Source organism: Parasteatoda tepidariorum, chromosome 11 (assembly GCF_982258835.1).
Source record: "Parasteatoda tepidariorum strain Cologne lab strain chromosome 11, Ptep-v5.0, whole genome shotgun sequence".
NCBI lineage: Eukaryota > Metazoa > Arthropoda > Arachnida > Araneae > Theridiidae > Parasteatoda > Parasteatoda tepidariorum.
In genome coordinates, this window is record NC_141765.1 from 56,225,176 (window position 1) to 56,245,304 (window position 20,129).

Sequence of the window (20,129 nt, forward strand, 5' to 3'; positions counted from 1 at the left end):
AACGGCGTGGAAATTTACTATTATAATAAATAAAAATTATTATATATATTGCTTTGGTTGTCGTAGGTCATTAAAGTAAGGGCTGTGTGATTGTTCTTGTTTTCCAGTCACACAATCTAGGGCCTAGAATTTAACTTCTGCCACACCCATACATCACACCCATTTATATGGCGGAACCCATTCATAAATCCAATCATTCATTCACGGATCCTAATTTTGACCTGAACCAGAGAGCGATCTATCTCAATTCCAGTACCCCCCCCACCCCAGAGATTTAATCTGTTATGAGATCATGGAGAACTTTGTGACCCAACAGATTTAACTTTCAACTGTCACCATTTATTACACGGGGAGTCTTCGAAGGATGGATTCAAATTCCTGTTCTCACGACCGTGAGTCCAGCACCTTGCCAACTAGGCTATCCCGAACTATTATATAAATGAAATAATATTTAGTAATTGCAATGATTAATATATTGAATTTTAAAGTTGCTAAGGAGTAGGTAAAAACTTAAAAAATACTTATTAAATTTATTATTTAAGTATTTTGATGGTGATGTAAACACACAAAATAACTCTGAATAACTTTCGATCTAATGATAGGATTTTCAGATTATAAACTTTCTCTATATCCCTGTACCCATGGTATAGCTAAGAGACCGAATACAAGACTTTCGATTCCTCCGATTTTACGAGATTGTACATGGCATGTACTCTCGGAGGGTCTTGGCTGAGTCAAGGATCGAACCCCGAAAGACATTTTAATAGAAAATGAATTAAAAAAAAAACACTTTATATTGCTTTGTTAAAATTCCAGAGTATACTTTAATTTCTCACAATATACATTCGACCCTGCGTCAATCGCAATCAGGAGTGCAGTGTGAATGGTACTTAAGTGTTCTTTTCAAATTTTGCGTTTGGGGTGAGCAGCAAAATATCAGCTCAACTTCTTATTGTTTGTTAGGTTGCAATCACGTAAGTTTTTATAAAATTGTTTATTCTTTTAATTATTATATTTTCAGTACCTTTTCTTCTAGATAATTTATCGGGGATAGTTCCGTATAGTGATCTGTCGTACCAACTGCAATTGCCAAGGTACCAAGTAGATTTTAAACTTGTTAATGTTTTTAAAAATAACACGTAGATGTTTGCCCGGGGATGTCTATTAGTAGGACTGGGCCTTGGCCAAAGAATACCTAAGGAGGCCTTTTCATTTCAATTCCAACCTTCAGTAAGGATAGGTTCGAAAAGGGACGAAATATATTGCACCTCCAAAACCCGTTTCACTGTCTCCCCTACATTTTTTGTGGGGGTGCGTGTGTTAAGTAACCCGAAACTAATCACTGTCACTGAAGGGGAATTGCAACCTGCGGGGGTCAACTAGCTTTCAAAAGATATCAGAAGAAACTCACTCTTCATCTTATATTATGCTTTTTCTCTTTCAAAGATAAACTTAAAAAATATTTTTTTTAACTCTAAAACGACTTTATTTATTTTCAAAATAGTTTTATCATTTTATTTAACATGCACTTTTTCTAATTATATCTTGAATTGTTTATTATTTTGATTTGATTCTTAACAAATAAACACGGGGTTATTTGTTATTTGTCACAAACAAATTGAAACATCAAAATTGAAAATTATTCGATTTAATTATCACAAAATTTTAAATCATATTAAGACAGATCTAAATTCCGATTATATCACTTAACTTATTCAAATAATTTAGCTCGGATACATTTAAAACTTCACCCACAAACTCATATTCATCATTTTTACTTACATTATTTCTACTCAGTTATAGTTACTTTAAAAACTTATCGCCAAAGATATTATTTAACAATAATACAAAAGAAATTCCTTATTGATCTAAAGCAGTTATTTAGTATAAATTTATTAAACTGCACATTTTGAAAGCGCAGTTTTATATGAAGTTTATTTTAAAGGAATAAAGGAAAACATAACTTATTAAAAAGCGAAAATATTTTATTTATCAGCTTTTGCTTGTTAAAAGGTATTTATATTTTATCAAATAATTTTTATCAAGTAATATCTTGTGATTACTTTAATAAAGGAACTTCATTTTTAATTTTAGGCCTTTAACTTAAAATTATTATAACCCTAATAACAAAGAATGATGGTAAAAGTGGGTAATGAACGCATTTTATTTGTAAATGTCGTAAATAAAAGGACAAATAAATAACTTACAAAAGTATAACTTATTTCTAAGAAATTCCTTAAAAACTATCTTTGATAAGCTTTATAATTTTCTAAACGTAGAAGTAATATTATAAGAAAATTGATGTAACTCTTTCATTTCAGTTTTGAGGATTCATAAAAAATAGCATCATTTCTGTCGTAAAAATAAATTATAACATTTTCGACTAATAAGCTGAAGTGACAGTTTAAATTTATTTTTCTAATAGATCATTTCGATGGATCATTAAAAATAACAAAATAAAACAATTCTATGTTATTTTACATTTTAGTACATAGATTTGTGAGACTGCTCACTGTAATTAATATAAAGATTTATCAAAATAATCGAAATTAATTTATAAAAAAGTACGATAACGAAATTTTTGAAAGAAAAGGCATTTATTGGTTTTCATTAAAACTTACAACATAACAACAGATTGAGACAAGTTTACTTTACAAAATTTTATTAAATACAAAAATACAGAAAATTATGGTTATCTGGGAGATATATTCATATAGATGGCATGCTGGCTAACCCTGGGAAGTTTTCGTGTTTTTCCTCTTTATGTAATGCTAATGACGGTTAGTTTTCTTATATTTTAATTAACTATAATTACACTAATTAAAGTTTGCAGTATAGAAATTTCTACTAAAACTCTTCTCCATGAATGGCAAAAGAGGGTCAGGGAAGAGAAATTAAAATAACACATTGATTACATACTTTGTTCTAGCAAAAAATTATGAATAAAAGTTACATTATACACTTTTAATATGAATTCGAAAAATTTCTCATTATTAAATACATAAGATATTGCATAATTACTACTCTTAATATATATTTTTAGAATATTGCGAAAAAAAGTTTTAAAAAGTGTATTAATTAGGAATTACCGATTAGGGAATCAACTAAGGAATCAGGTCTGAAAACATCAAAACCAGTTTGACTGTCTGAAGTAACAAAGAGTAACTTAACTCTAAGTATTACAGCTTATTTTAATTTTTTAATTTATCGTGATGAAATTTCGTGGTGTTTATAATAATCACATTTCTCATTCTTTTTATTTCATCTGGCAATCAAACTGGTTTCAATATTTTCAATGTTGCGTTCCTAAGCATCGATTCATTATATTTTGATACCGTTTGTATTTTTCTCTCGTGAATATTAATTATGACCACTAATGTTCTTTTACTTCCCTTTTTTTTTTTTAAAGAATTTTAAAATACATGCGTGTATTTTCATATTTTTCTTCATTTGCTGATTAAAATGAAAATTTCATAATACTTTAGTGTTCTTGTGTATTTACATTAAAGCCCTAAAAACAGGGTTAAGTGCTTGTTCATGTCTGGATGATGCGTGGTCTTGTGTACTAGCTATTTTTTTTTTCCTTACCGTGAAAAAACATACTATCCCAGCTATTGGAGTAATTAAAACTATTTACGGAATGAAAAAATTGGAACCTTTTAAATTTTTTTAATGTAAATGTTTTTTTAAACCTACAAATGAGTGTACGATATATTTTTTTAAAAAAAAAGGAAAACGGCGGTTTTGTGATGCTTTATAGCATATTGGAAGATCTTTACGTCATTTATTCGATTTTAATTAATCTCACTTTATTCAGCAGCTAATTTTTTTAATTCTGAAACATCTTTAAAAAACAAGAAACAAAGTTTAAAAAAGGGGAATAATGTATTTAAAAAATAAATTCCATTCTCAAAATGAATAAAAACAAGAAAATTATTACTACTAAATAAATAAAATGTATATAGAATGAACGAATTATCAGCAAATATAATTTTCATAATAAATTACAAGCTTATAACTAAAGAGAAAGCTATCGGTTTTTAAAGCGTTCCCCATATCAGTTCTTCAGAAGGACAGAGAGAGAGAAAAAGATTTTCAAAAGGGGGCAAGACCTCCCACCGAGAAGATTAGTGAACTTGGGGGTGGAAGTTGCCTTCCTCCCTTACTCAAAGGTAGAAAGTGACTTGTGTTTCAAAGGCAATATTACAAAAAGTAATAAAGATAAAAAAAATTAACCTACATTTTCGTGGATAGGAAAGATTGAAAAAATTATTAGTATTTTTTTTTAATTGATCACTCCGATTCTTGAACAAGAAAAATCGATTCAAAGTATGACAAGCCCGCCATAGACTTTACATGTTAAAAGCAGAATTGAGGAGTCTGCTTGGTGCAACACTTTTCTCCCGGCAACCACGATTCATGACCCTGATTTTCTGCTCTTTTGAGCGCGCCCCGTGTTCTTTGTTCGCCAAGGACTGGGCGATAAAGAAATTTTATATCGTGATGCATCGTCAGTTTTGCATCGCGATATAGTATTTTTGAAATTCATTTACTTGTAAGGCGCAGAAAGTCGGATTTCTATCAAAACTTCATACTCAGATTGATTTAAATCAATTTATGAATTTGATGTATATGTTTTACTTAAGAGAGATATTAATGTTATATTTTCTAAAAATGATCGCACAAATAACGAAAGATTTCTTAGTTTAAAAATAAATAATAAAAATATAAATAAAATTGAAATTTATCAATATATTTACCTAACAATATAGAAAGAAAATTCAAAAAATAAGTTCGTGAAAAATTATTTGTATGCTTAAAACAAAGTGCTAAATAAATTACACAAAAAAAGCACTTTTAAAACACTATTTTTTGTCATTATTATTTCACATAAATAATAAAGTTAAATTGAATAATTACCGAATTCTGAACTAAAAAACAAAGTAAGGATTAATTTCTTAAAAATAAAAACAAAAGAATTATGATATTCGATAATATATTCAACTGACAATATTGAAAGAAAATTAAAAAACATGATTATACTCTTTAATAAAACGAAGTGCTAAATGATTTAAAAAAAAGAAGTCGTGGAAGAATAAGTTTTGTTATAATTTTATTTATAAAAATGAAAACAACTAAAGATTTATAAGTTTAAAATCAGTAATAAAAACCCATTAAATTATTATTTTATCCAAAAAGTCTTTAATAAATTAAAATAAAGTAAAAAATAGCCTAACAAATTTGACTACTTTTTAATTTAATTCTTTATGGGCACCTTAAATTAGATTTCCGTTTGTAATAAATTTAATAATGTAAAATAATACTTAAACATATAATATCAAAATTAATTTTCACATTTAAAAATAAAAAAGAGTTTTGTTTAAAAAAAAAATTTACCTAATTAATACAGAAACACTTCTTTATATATTCTTTTCAATAATAGATTACGTTCAGAACAAGGTAACGACGGCGATTACCAAGTTTGAAATAATCTACAAGAAACGATCAAATCACGGCAAAGAAGAAAAAAAAAGTAAGAGGTGCGGAAAAGAACATGTGAGATCACGATATATGTTCTCAAAACTGATTCTGATTCTACCGCTCAGCAATCAAGGCCGTTTCAATATAACGATACGTACATCGTCTTTCCCAGCGCGAGTTGTCATCGAAACGTAAGAGATCCTTGCGTGTCTTGTATCGCTATATCGTTCGTCTTCTTTACTCGACGCTTAAATCGGATTTCTGATGCATCGCCTGGAACGAAAGTCGCTGTATCGGCCTGTCGATACAGGCGTTAAATCAAGATGTCGCGATATATCGATTAATGGCCCAGTCCTAGCTATGAGTTATACCTTTCGAGTTGGTCCCTTTCAGTGATGTTTTTTTTTGTTTCTCTCGGGACACTGCCCGGAAATTTCAAGACTTGGCGATTATACCCACAGATCATGGTACGGAAATCTCCATTTATTTTTATTCTTTACCTCGTGTAAAAGTGCAATGTTTATTAAAAAATTATGTGGAACTCGAGCTATAAATTGGCTGGGGACAAATCATAAATTCTATTATTATTTCATCTACCATCAGTATTCTCCCTAATCGTTTTTTGAAGGCTCTGCCTGAACTTTGATACCAATAAATCAACCCCTTTTCATAAAAATAAACCGGTATCTATTCAGATTCTATCTAACCGCTATCTATTCCCTAATTTATTCAGATTCAATTTCGAAAACAATTGATTCATTGTTTAAAATAAATATTAATTAAACATTGATAAAATTATCTGTCTTCAGAGGTCTGTCCAAGCCAAATTTATTACCGTTCAGGGGTACCTTCAACAATTCAACTTAAAAACAGTAGTTTCACAAAATACTTTTTCTTAAAATTTTGTTTTTGTGTCTCATACGAAATGATAATCCATATTTTTATGTTGATTTTTTAATATAATTTGTAATTTTCACTAAATATATCTAAATTTTCACGAAACAGGTACCTCTCAGAAAAACCTAGACAGTCCCTTGGTCTTTAACATAAACAGTGGGAATTAAAATAAAAAAAATTTTTATTGATGCTATCTTAAAGATATTTGTAACATAGAAAATGATGGATAAAATAATTGTGATTAATGCTGTTGAAAGTCTTTTGAATTTAGTCTCTGGTGTAAGATCGTCACTCAGAAGCGAATGCAATTGCCGTACGCAAACACTCGGTGCATATGGCAAAGTTCCAAAATCCTGAACCTCCGTCGCATGGAAAGACATATGTTTATGCGTCTGACTGAATCTCACGAGATAATCTCTTCTGAGATTGAGATTCGAAAGGGGTTTAGGTAGCCCAAAGTGTTGCAATAAGGCTTTGTGTCCCGAATCTTAGAATTAAGTCGCTGAGCACGTAACTTTTGAGACTAAATTTTAAGACTGGTATCCTACAACACTAGTGATGCTCTATACATTAATAAGCAATTTTGTTTTTCTTTCATTTTATTGTTATGATCTTCTGTTTTCCCAATCTTTTTTGATAGTTTGATGTGAGCTTTTTTGTTATCCACAATGCACACATCTATATTATGTAAAGCAGTTAAAGATAAAGTATCTAACAATTAAACTACTTTAAATTCACTCCTGCTATTTTATCAATTGTATGAAGGACAAATGTTCTGATAGCGATACCCATATTCACATTTTTGTTTATATTCTGTAAAGTGACTGAAAATTTACTACAATTTTAAGATTATTTATTACCATTTTATTATCCTTATACGAGCGTAATTTGCTGAAAATTGTTGTAAACATAAATATTTCTTTTAAAATGTTCATTCCATTCTAAACAAGGTATTTCGTATTTAGGGCAACAAAATGCAATTTATTTTTTTCTATAAATTGACTTTCTTTTCAGTTCATTACTTTGGATGAGTTAAAAGGAACATTTGAACGTAGAATCTGTTGATCATTAGGATTTCGTTTCCATTCATCTGTTTGAGAGGATGGGTAAGTTTTGTTAGTGCAAAAAATAATCATTTTCATTTTAAAATTTAGTTAGAATTAAGAAGCTTTTTTAATTTTTCTTCAATTAAATGTGTAAACTTCTTTTTATAATGTCTAACTTTTATTTCATAACTATTTTTATTTCATAATCTGGAGTGATTTCTGTGTATCTAAAAATATCAAACTCGAAACTTTCTAAAATATACTAGATCCTGGAAAGCACTTTATTTACAAAAATTAAAAAAACCTGAAGTAATTAAGGTTTAAAAATAAGGTTTCCAATTTTCTTGTCGCCATCGTACTTGTGAATCAGAATTTCGATATCTGACATAAGTATTAATTTGAGTTTTTGCATAGCATTAAGAGTTATTGGAAAATTTTCAAAAAATTGCAAATCACAGTCACATAGTGGTTCGAGCCAAAGCTGTAGCGTTACTGAAGCCTCATTTCATTTCTAATAATTTATTAGAAATGAATTATTATGTTTTTGTTTCTCAGTATTCAAAATGATTTTTGAACTAAGATTTTTAAAAAAATGTTGTGCGTTTTTTGTAGCATTAGAAACAAAAAGAAAATTCTGTTAAAGAAATTATAAGCTGAGTCAAACGCTTGACATTTCTTTTGGAAATAAATATTTTTAATGTGTCCTATTTTTTCTTGCTGTTGTCACTCCCACTGCTTTTAGTTTTCTTTACTTATTTTGTCTTTTAAAATTTTCTTGAAAAAGTCGAATGTAGTGACAATTTTGTCACCAGATAATTAGTTGAATATTTTGTATTTAGTTAACTGATCGTTTGCTTTTTTGTTAGAGTCTTCGTTTAGGACAACATTATTATTTTATTACTAATAATTTTTGTAGCATTGAAGTCATTTTTCCGGCTTACTGTTCTGGACTTAAGAATTTGTATTTCTAAGACTTCATAATTTGTTAGAAATTTAATCTTGCAAAAATTAACAAACTTAGTAAGAATTGCATCTCACATAATGGACATAATTATACAATGAAAACCTCTCAGGAGAGACCATTCTCTGTTCCTCGATAAAATGGACTTGGGAATGGAGGTTGGTCGTTCTTAGTGGTGTTACCTTCATCGACTCAAAGTTACATGATTTTTCGCAAACAATTTTAATTATAGACTGTCATTCTCTTGGTATTGAAATGTTCCTTGTGTTGATGTCGTGAAAACTGGATGGGTGAATAAAATTTTACGTTAATAGAAATAATCCCTTCTAATATAATTATGTGTGAAACGAAATGTACCAACTATGTATGGTGTAGTTTTTTTAAATAAATAAAAAATTATGTTTTTAAGTTAGCATTTAATTTTTTTTTTCTTCATAAAAATCAGCTGTAAAAGATCAGAAGGGATTTGTTTGTTTGAGATGCTGAGTTTTTTCCAATTGACTTTTTTTTATATACTTAAAATAACTAAAAGTAATCCAACAAAAATTACTGATTAATCAAAAATAAATCATTCAACTCTGATTACTAAATTATCGTCTTTAGTGCAATTTGACTACAACATGAAGTTGTAGATATCTGAGAGATCATCAGAAATAATTCTTTAAATAAAAACCAAGCAAATATTTAGAATACATTTTAAACTACTTATTTGTTTTGATATTTTATTGTGTTTCCTTACTTGACCTTTTCCTCATCTTGTGCAGAGATTTTGCCTAATTGCTGGGAGAGGTTTTTATGGTCTCTGCTAAAGTCCATGGAAAAAATACCTTTCCTCCCTAAAGTGGTTGTAAATAGAGATCGCTACATAGAGGTGATCTTTCCTGGAGGTTTCACTGTATATGGCATTTTAATGCAGGGCAACAGTTTTATTAAACAGATGTAGAATTGTAATTTATTGATGTTTAATCTTTAACTTTCTTCCAAGCAATAGCAATAATTATACCAATTATTTTCATATATTCAACAACTTTTAAGAAATGTGTTTTAAGATTACATTTCGTCCGTTAAATTTCTATCTTATTTAAAATAGGACAATTGACTTCAAATCTTTATATTATTAATTTTTTATTCTTTAAAACACATTCCAATAAACTGTAATAAGGTACTACATTTAAATTCTTCATTATTTAGTTTATTTTTATTATAGTTTTCAATTGCTTACAAGTATAAAATATTTAAAGGTTTACACAGTTGTAAAAGCTTAAATATTATATTTTATTTTTTCCATCGAAAATAATTTTTCCTAATTGCTAATATTTATTGAAGAATAGTTAATGTATAATTTATTTTGTAGTAATTTTATTTATTTATTTTTGAATAAGAGAGAAATCATATTTTTCTACTGTTAAACTTCTAATTGTTTTGTTTACTGATTACTTCTTTGCCTTAAAACAATTTTCCCTTATAAATTTAACACTAGAAAGACAAAAGAAGCCAAATTAACCCCTTTCTCTTTTTTTTTTTTTTGGTTTCTCTATAATAGACAATTACAGTCTTTTTTTTTATAATTTAATTCTTCATGCATTCAGAATTCCTTGAAACTCCCAAAAAACATCTTATTACTTTACTTGTACCATTTGTAAAGTTTTTTTTGCGCAAAAAACATGTACTTTCCGTAAACATAATTTTATTATACCACACTTGTCCATCTGCCGTTCATTTACAATAGCTGTGCTATGAAAGCCAATACATTCTAGCTTTCATTTGATTTTTTGTGATTAAATCCTACTATTTCACATGATCAATAACTATCTGTATTATAAATTTTGCCCTTATGTAGCTGAATGAAAATGTGGGTTTGATATAATGTATTTTTATAATGTTAAAATTCAATGGTACCCACTGAAACATTGTTAATAGTTGACAAAATTTTCTAGTTCTGAATATTTAAGATTTTTTAGTTCAGTAAAAAAAAGGTGTTAGAATGGTATGATGTAAGTGATATCAAAACTAAAATAGCCTTAGCAAATGGAGGCAGCACATGTGGCCTCATAACGAATCAGGAATCGTTTTTGATTGCATTACTTACAGAGGCCTTTTTTGAGTTAAAATGTTTAATAACTAAATAAGTAAACATTTGGCAAAAGAAAACAATTTTACTTTTGGTTTTAGGAGAGAATTTCCAATAAGTTAGGATTGAAAAAAAATTAAAGAGATGCTGTACTTGTTCATTCAAACACTAACTTACTGAAAGTGCTGAGTATTTCTGACCTTCCATAAATTGTTCCAATTTAAGTGCTTATTTAATCATTCATGCCTTAGCAATATAGAAACATGTTAAGAATACAGTGTTTAGTTTAATCAAATATTTTCATTAACTAATTAGAATGAAATACCACAGAATTTCAATGATCAAGCCTATAATATATTTTTATTAAATAATTATATTAAGATTTTGGATGTCTAATCACTAACCCCCTCAGTCTTTTTAAGGTATACAGCAATGTTCAGTTTTTTTAGTGTTAAAAATTATGCAATATTTTCTCCCAGGACTATATTTATTTTATATGTTTTCATTATTATTACAGGACTGTCAACTTTCTACGCTTTTTTTCAAATATTTATTCTAGTGCTACATAAGTTTATGTTTTAGGATATTATTTTCTATTTATTTTAGCCAATTTTCCATGCCAATTCTCATAAATTCATTCATTTGCAATGAGATTTTGTTCTAGGTCTTTTGTTTTAAGGCTGTTGGCAAATTTAACAAAAATTTTTAAAGCTTTGATTTTTGAATGTCCACCACTTTATAAAATATTTTTTAGAATGCGTATAAGCTGGCAGACCTGTTATTATTTTCAGCATAAAAATAAGCAAACAGCTACTGTCATTTGTTTATCTAATGTGTTTTAATTTGATTTTTTTATTTTGCAGTTATAATTCGAGAATTTATGGGAATAAAGTTCATCAATATTGTATATTGAAATTCAACATTTATGTATGTCAAATACTTTTGTAGATTATATGTGTAAAAAAAATTATTAAAAGTACTATAAATGTATTAAATGTATTTAAATAAATGTTTTCAATTTACATGTTTGTCTTTATTTATCAAAATTCTATTTTTTGAAATCTATTATATATTTTTTGTAAATTGTACTTATAAACTATAGGAAATTTTTTTTCCTCTTCAATCTTAATGTTAAATTAAAAATAAATTATGGAATGCTATCTTGTTTTAAATGTAGGAAAAAACTTTCTGTAAGTTAGGGTCCGCCAAATGATTAGAGTCTCAAGCTTTAATTTTGCTTAATTTAATTTCAATATTATAATGAAACTTCTACATAATCATAGCCGATATTGACATAGTATTCCATACAAAAAAAATTTTTTATATATTATTTTCAAATGTAAATTGGACTAACATAAAGATGTTCGAATCATGCTTATTAAAAAATACATGGATTGTGGCGAAAAGTTATGGTTGTAACCAGCCAATTTTGTTTACGATGTACTTAGTGGTTCACCATAATGAAAACAGCAATATATATTGGTTTTTTATGTACCAACAAACAAGCTAAAATATGGGTAATGGCTAGTCTTCAAGAATTAGTAGAATAGTATGATCATCAAGAATTAGTATGATTGTTGTTGGAATTCGTTCATTTGTGTTTTGTTAAACCATGGAGCAAAGTTGGATTAGCTCATATCTGTTCAATATAGGTTGTTCCAAATTCTAATATGAAGTGATGGTCTATATTGATGGTACCAAAGAATAAAATGGTTTTTTTGTGACATTAAGTTGGAAACCATCAACACACGTAGGTTTTCTAACATGGGGGGATGGTCAGTCTTGATGGTGGCAGCAGAAATTAAGCTGGTTTTTGATGGAATGTAAGTTGGAAACCAACAAAATATGTTGGTTCCTGATTATTTTTTGTGTTGGACCATCAAAAAATACCATCAAACCATGTTGGTTTTTGATGGATTGTTTTGTTGGATTATTGAAAAATACCATCAAAATATGTTGGTTCCTGATAAATTTTTTTGTTGGACCATCAAAAAATACCATCAAACCATGTTGGTTTTTGATGGATTTTTTTTTGTTGGACCATTGAAAAATTCCATCAAAATATGTTGGTTCCTGATAAATTTTTTTGTCGGACCATCAAAAAATACCATCAAACTATGTTGGTTCTTAATGGATTTTTTGTTGGACCATTGAAAAACACCATCAAACTATGTTGGTTTTGTCTATGTTGGCCCAACATAAATTTGTTCCAATTCCTAATATGAGGTGATGGTCAGTCTTGTTGGTACCATCAGGAATTAAGATGGAATATAAGTTGAGACCAACAACATATGTTGGTTCCTGATTAATTTTTAGGTTGGGCTATCAAAAACTACCATCAAACCATGTTGGTTCTTGATGGATTTATTTGTTGGACTAACGGAAAATACCATCATGCTATGGTGGTTTTGTTCATGTTGGTCCAACATAAATTTGTTCCAATTCCTAATATGAGGTGATGGTCAGTCTTGTTGGTACCATCATAAAATATGATGGTTTTTGATGGAAATTCATGATGGTTACCATCATATTCATGTTGGTCCATCAAAGAAAAACCATCATAAAATTTGTCTTGGGGAGCATTAGAAAAAAAAAATGTTAGTTATGTGGTAGTATTAGGACTTCGGTCTGGGAAATGTCCCTAAGGTTAATTTTACGACATGCCAACACAATTTTGATCCTCTGCAGAGGGAATCGCTCACCCACTTTGGTAGCGCAATGACCTGCGAGAAAAAGCGAGCACTTAACTGTAGAAGGTTAACTAGGACCGATACCACTTACCCTCTGCCCCTAATCAGGCGGATCAAAGTGGTCGTGGTCACCCACCTGCTTACTGACCGTATGACTTCGGAGTTCTTATGGGAGCCGTGTCTTTATGATCAGTCTAATACGAAACTTGTTGCTTAGAAATCATGAATTTTTTAAAATTTTCCTAAGCGTTTAAAATAGTCGATGTTATTTTTGGATTTTAAAAAGTCTCTCAAGAAAGCAATTTACAAAAATAACTATAAAATTTGAGAGAAATTTAAGGCTGTCATTGATGTAACGCATAAAATCTGTACAAAGAGAAATGTTAAAGTTAAAACAAATCGTAAGATATCAGAACAGCTGGTAAATTATAATAGAGCATTAAATCAAAGCTAATTTAAGAATAATTATTGTTGATGTAGTTTTAATTATTGCAAATGATCTATGGCGAGGAATTCACTAACTTTTTTTAGATTTGAAATAACATTTTTTAGACTTTAATTCTAATTTTAAGTGACAATAAGGAAATCGGTGAAATAATTTCTAAGCAATAAAACGTCAAAAAGTCGTCGAAAGTGGATTTAATTTTTGTAAATGATCTATGGCGAAGAATTCACTAACTTTTTTAAGATTTGAAATAACATTTTTTAGACTTTAATTTTAATTTTAAGTGACAATAAAGAAATCGGTGAAATAATTTCTAAGCAATAAAACGTCAAAAAGTCGTCAAAAGTACATTTAATTACTGTAAATGATCTATGGCGAAGAATTCACTAACTTATTTCAGATTTGAAATAACAATTTTTAGACTTTAATTCTAATTTTAAGTGATAATAAGAAAATCGGTAAAATAATTTCTGAGCAATAAAACGTCAAAAAGTCGCAAGTTTTATTTTCATGATCCATTTGATGGATTCTCCATAAAATTTGGATTTGTTTGTAACATAAATTAAATAAATTGCTACATGTTTTCGAAATGGATAGGTGGCGGACCCAAGTGCAAATGTTAAAAAGTTAAGTATGATAAATTAAATTGTTCACTCGCATGACATTAAATTAAAAATAAACAGAATTATTTGATTAAAATTCAATTTTACTTTTGTTTGCAAAAGTGTCTTTGTCCCAGAGTGCGTAATTCGGGGGGGGGGATTAATTTTTATTGACTACATGTGATTTTGCATTTGGTCTGCCGTTAAGATTTTTAATGTTGGGTTTTAATTTTTAACATACCGTAATGAAATAGGTTGATAAATAGTTATGTTTTAGCAAGCACATTATACTGGCAAAACATAAAAATAATAAAATGCCTCCCATTTTGCGTAGTATCAACTTGCCGTTTACTTGAGGTATTAAAACAAAAATTTATACCAGTGTCTCCAATAAAAATAAGCGTTGATAAGAACAAGGTATTGTATAGAAATAAATGCATAAATTCCAATAGCAAAAGAGATGAAATTCGTTAAACTGTACAAAACTAGAATAGTTTAACTGCTGAGCTATTAAAAAAAATATAAGTACTTTACGATAGATTTTGAGAAAAGCGACTTAACTATTCTCTTTCCATTGCTAAACACTATCAATGTTAAAATAAATTTCTAAAAACTGATATATTTTTTTTCTTAAAAAAAACACACACGTTTATTTGCTATATGCATCTTATTAATACAAAAATGCCAAAGTTATTCAAATCTCAATTTTGAATTTTTTGTCTCTTACGTAGATTTCTCTGTTGCACTGCAGTATAATGCAATCCATCTGAAGCAATGACCTTAAATGACCTTCTGTATATTTTGAGCAATTTTTTACTTTCATAATGCATCGAAAATTACATTTTTTTCAAACAAAAAGAACAATGACATTTACAATAATTTTTTCTTTTTTAATTTTTGCATAATAACCAAAGTATATGCATATTTAAGAACGTTTTCCGAAGAAATTCGGTTGAGATTCACAGAAATGAGAATTAGACACACCGAACATATCGCTGGTTCAAAACTAAAACGACACATCTGCAAACGTATTATACCTGCAGATGTGTCGTTTTAGTTTTGAACTAGCGATATGGGCAAGATTTAACGATCTTATAGGTCTGATTGAAATATGCTTTTGGAAATTTTAATCAAAATTTGTAATATTTGAGAATATTTTTCATAAATTGGGGAAAGTTAAACAAAACCGAGTCGCTAAATTTTCTCTTTTTCAAATAATCAGCTGTGTTAATAGAATTTCTTAAACATTTATTTGAATAATAAATTATCCTTTTAGTTCCAAAAATAAATCTGTCCCGCAGTGGACTGATCGTTAAGACACGGTTCCCAGCAGATCACAGAAGTCAAGCATCACTGGCTGCGGTCAGTGTGCGGGTGGGTGACCACTTGGATCAGTCTGCGTAGGGACCGAGGGTGTGCGGTATTGGTCCTCGTTAAACTGTTCTGCCGTAAAGTGCTCTACTTCGCGCGCAGGTCGTCGGGCTACTGAAGTGGGGGTGCCATCCCCTCCGCAGAGGATCAAAATTGTGATGGCATGTCTTCGGATCATCCTCCGGGATGTTTCCCAGACCGTCGCCAATAGCCCATTGTGCAGCTCTAGAGCGACGTAAATTAACAACAACAACAACAAAAATAAATATTATTTAATGTAAAATACCTATATTTTGGAGAGTAAATTAAATATTAACTGGAAGTATGCTAGTACCTGATCTTATCCAATTTAAACAAATTAAACAGGATATGAAAAAAAGGTAGCTTTTCCCAACTCTAATATTTGCTAAGAGAATTAAATTATATTTAATGATTTTCCTGCTCGGAAAGACATATAAGCGTTTTAAAATGGCAAAACATAAGTAATTTCGAATTTAATATGATTGCGACTTTCAGTCAATAAAGTTAAGTGATCAGATTTATAAACATAAATTACGAATAAAAATGTGATCATGAGCCTCTGCAATGCAACAGGTTCATATGATTTTCAAGCATATATAACTCCTTGATAAATAATCAATCATTGGTTTAATTACATTTCTGCTTGCTTTCGGAGAAACTAAGAGACATTTCCAGGAATTCCGTTTAATTATTGCCAATTCTGGATTAGTTCACTGAAATAATTTCCTAAGAAGATATATATGTCTAGATGTTTGTGGCAAAAGTTTATTCATCTTCTGAGTTTTGGATTCGAATTCGCCAGAAAATAATTTTTACAAAGTACATTATAAGAGCTATACCTTCATTATAGTGATCATCTACACAAAATGCACAATATAAAAAACAGACCACCTTCAATAACTTTTGATGAAATGGTCTTTCTAGCACTCAATCTTAATGTTTCGAGGGGTGGCTTCAAATATGCTAGTTAATCAGAGCAGACGATATTTTAAGTTACAAAATTCGACACAAACATTCACTTTCTCTCTATAACCTGCTTTTCGAAGAATTCGGATTTCTGACCCCCAAAATATAGGGGTAGCCGCAATCTGGAAAATATGGTCTATATAGTTTGGTCCAAAGAGCTCTCCATAGTTTGGATCCCTTCATGTTAATTTTACTTTTTGCATATTTTGTCATATTTAGAGAAATTTTTAAACGAATTGAAAATGGTTTGCACGCAATTATAAAATTCGTTTAGCCACAATTTATTCCATGCAAAAAAAATTTCAGTGAGTATTTATTATTTTTCATTATTTTATTTTATACTAGTAAAAAAGGTTTTGAATTGTAAGGTATACAATTTTCACATCATTTTAAGGAATGCATTTCTACATTGCGAAATACAAAGTTTGAGCATAATCGGTCAAATAGTTCCTGAGAAATCGAATTTTAAAAATACGACTGTTAAAAAATTCGATTTATCAAGAGCATGTCGAACTATTTTGCTCAAATTTTGTATTTTGCCATGTGAAATTAGATACTGTAAAATGATATAAAAAATTTTATACCTTACAATTCAAAATTTTTTCGACAAGTGAAAAATTAAATAACAAAAAGTAATAAATGCTCACCAAAATTTTTTTTTGCATGGAATTATCTTTGGATAAATGCATTTTATAATTGTTGGCAAAAATTTTTCAATTTGTTTGAAAGTTCTCGAGATATGACGAAATACGCAAAAAGTAAAACTAACATTACGGAGTCCAAATTTTGGTCCACTCTCCTGACGAAACTATGTGGACCATATTTCTCAGATTGAAGCTACCCCCCCCCTATTTTCGGGGTTACAAATCCAAATCCGTCGAAAAAAAGGTATGTTTATCAGAGAAAGTACGCGTTTGTGCCTGATTTCACAACTTAAAATATCGTCAACACTAATTAATTAGCATATTTGAGGTCACCTCTTCAAGCCGTTAGATTGAGTTCTAGAACGCGAAGATCCGATCATTAGATCGGAAGTTACTGAGGGTGGTCAATTTATGTATTTATTTTATTCTCATTTTTTTGCTCACTATCATATATGGCAACGTTACTTTTAAAAAGTAACGAGTAAAAGTACAAGTATTTTTAAAAAAAGTAACGAGTAAAAAGTAAAAAGTTCTTATTTTAAAAAGTAACGAGTAAAACGTACAAGTAAAAGTACAAGTACTAAACAAAAAAAGTAACGATTTAAAAGTACATTTCTGGGAAATCGAAAATTCAAAGTAACCTAAAATTTTATTGAATAATATTCCTATGTTCTTTAATGTTTTTGCAAAATTGTTGTTATTTATTTAATTATTTTTAATTTTGAAAGTTATGGACATTAACTTATTTTTAAATTCGGAAGAATATTATAATATAATTTTATAATATAATCGTATAATATAATTTTAAAATCAAATATAATTTTAATATCAAACTTTTTATGGATTTGCACGAAAAAGAAATTTTATCTGAAATTTGAAAACTGGTTCAAAGAAAAGAAATAAACTGATTAAATATTTACGAGTAAGCAAGTCCCTATAACTTTAAAATATCATTGGCGCGACTTATAGTACACAATTATAATTAATAAACCTCAATATAGTTGATTAATGAGAAACGAATATCAAAATTTACGAAAACGACAGCTCTTTCTTCTTTCCCTAGTTTATATTAACTTAAAGAGAGTCTTTTTTTATTTAAATAAAAATTTATATTTGCTAATTCAAAATAAATATTTGTTAACTTATTTAAATGAAAAAAAAGATGAAAGTGGTAGAAATCATATTATTACGGAATAAAATCCAATTCGATTGTTAAAAAGCTCCTGCAATAGTGAACATTTGAAATACCCAGGAGCCAAACCAGAAATCAAAATTATCTGTTTACATATAAAAAGGAGCTTAGATTTATGTTAATATTAGAACTACAAATTTTTTTTTTAATTTTGTTTTTATTTTCGGAAGCTTTATTTTATAAATAAATTACCTTGTTCGACAAATTTGATAAACATTACAACTTATGTTAGAAAATAAATTTAAAAAAAATACATTCATATACAGGAAACCCCTATAAATCCAATAAACTACAAATTATATTTTGTTTTTAACTATAAATTTTTTTTATTTTAAAATATTTCATAATGGTAATTTTTGGATTTGTAATGATGTGCAAATTATGAACAAATGTTTTATTTTAAAATTTTATGAAATAAATAACTAATTATCCACGATGTGCAATACTAAATCCAAAAATTATAAACAAATGTTTCATTTTAAAATTTTATGAAATGAATAGCTAATACGTTTACGTAATAGTATATATGTTACGTTTAATATAATTCAAAAAAAATATTTTGTTGCTAAATTAAAAAAATTATAATATTTTAGATTTTTTTTAATGCATTCTACATCTCCTTTAAATAAAGCATTGTTTTTATAATTTAATACTTTAACGTTAAAAAATGTAAAACTTGTGTCAAAATGTTTTGTAATAGTAATATGAAATTAGTTATTTAAATTATTTAAAAAAGCATCCAATGCGCACACATTGTTAACAAAATTTTTAATTAACATATTTAAATTAATGAAAAATGTTTCAAATAAATATAAAATGTTATTTTATAAAAAGAAAATTAGATATTAAAATTTATGTGAAATATAAAATTTTTATGAATAATTAGATATTAAAATTTTTTAGAAAGCTTACTGAGTTTTAGAAAAAAGTAACGATTTCATTCGACATTTCCGTTACAAATACTTGTACTTTTTCCCTAAAAAAGTAACGAAAGTACAAGTAAAAGTACTAAATTTAAAAAGTAACGAAGTACAAGTAAAAGTACGTACTTTTTACTTGTACCGGCGGTACAAGTAACGAAAGTAAAAGTACTGCCATATATGCTCACTATACATCGCTGTTACTACAATGCGTGAAATCAAAATAAGAATTTGAACTTACTTTTGACGCAGAATTTTTAATAAACATATTTTTCATAATTTGTTCAATATTTTGTATTAATTTAGTGAAAAATATTATATTTAGCATTTTAATAATATATGATTATGGTGTACAGCGTGAAACACTGGTGTCTTTTTTCTGCGTTAAAGGTAAAATCTTCCAAACAATAATTTTTCCAATTTATGCAGTTTTGTTTAATCTGAAAAAACAGTTATTTATTATTGAAATTTCTTTAACATAAAAAATTAATTATCTATAATGATCTTGTAATCTAATTAATTATCTTGAATATGAATGACAAAAAAAAAATTTCAAACTACTTTTTCCAGGATTTTATATTTTAGTACTATTGTAATTCCGATAATCTAACAAACTTTTTAGTAACTATTAGACTGTTTTTTTTTTTAACTTTATAATTAAAAAATACCAAAATATATTTGTGCTTGTAATTAGAACGTCAGAAAAAAATGAAAAGGGCACCGGTGTCACATCTGCGGCAAAGTTAATCCCTGTAATAAATATACACTACAATAAGGTAATCCCTATCTGTGTAAAAGTAATCCCTGTAATGAACTCAATAT

At 28.2% G+C, this 20,129-nt stretch overlaps 1 protein-coding gene and 1 long non-coding RNA gene across 5 annotated transcripts in view; one reads left to right on the forward strand and one right to left on the reverse strand.

Annotated features, from left to right (window-relative positions):
- LOC107445928 (uncharacterized) overlaps positions 1–20,129 on the reverse strand; it is a 275,554-nt gene that overhangs the window by 64,616 nt on the left and 190,809 nt on the right. The window lies entirely within an intron of this gene.
- On the forward strand, positions 920–11,478 carry LOC147801810 (uncharacterized). 3 transcript variants are annotated; one of them, XR_015430594.1, is made up of 3 exons: positions 920–974; positions 7,393–7,484; positions 11,320–11,478. It is a non-coding gene; the product is annotated as an uncharacterized LOC147801810 (long non-coding RNA). The 3 variants fall into 3 exon arrangements; XR_015430595.1 differs by lacking the exon at positions 920–974 and adding an exon at positions 1,028–1,094; XR_015430596.1 differs by lacking the exon at positions 920–974 and adding an exon at positions 5,350–5,948.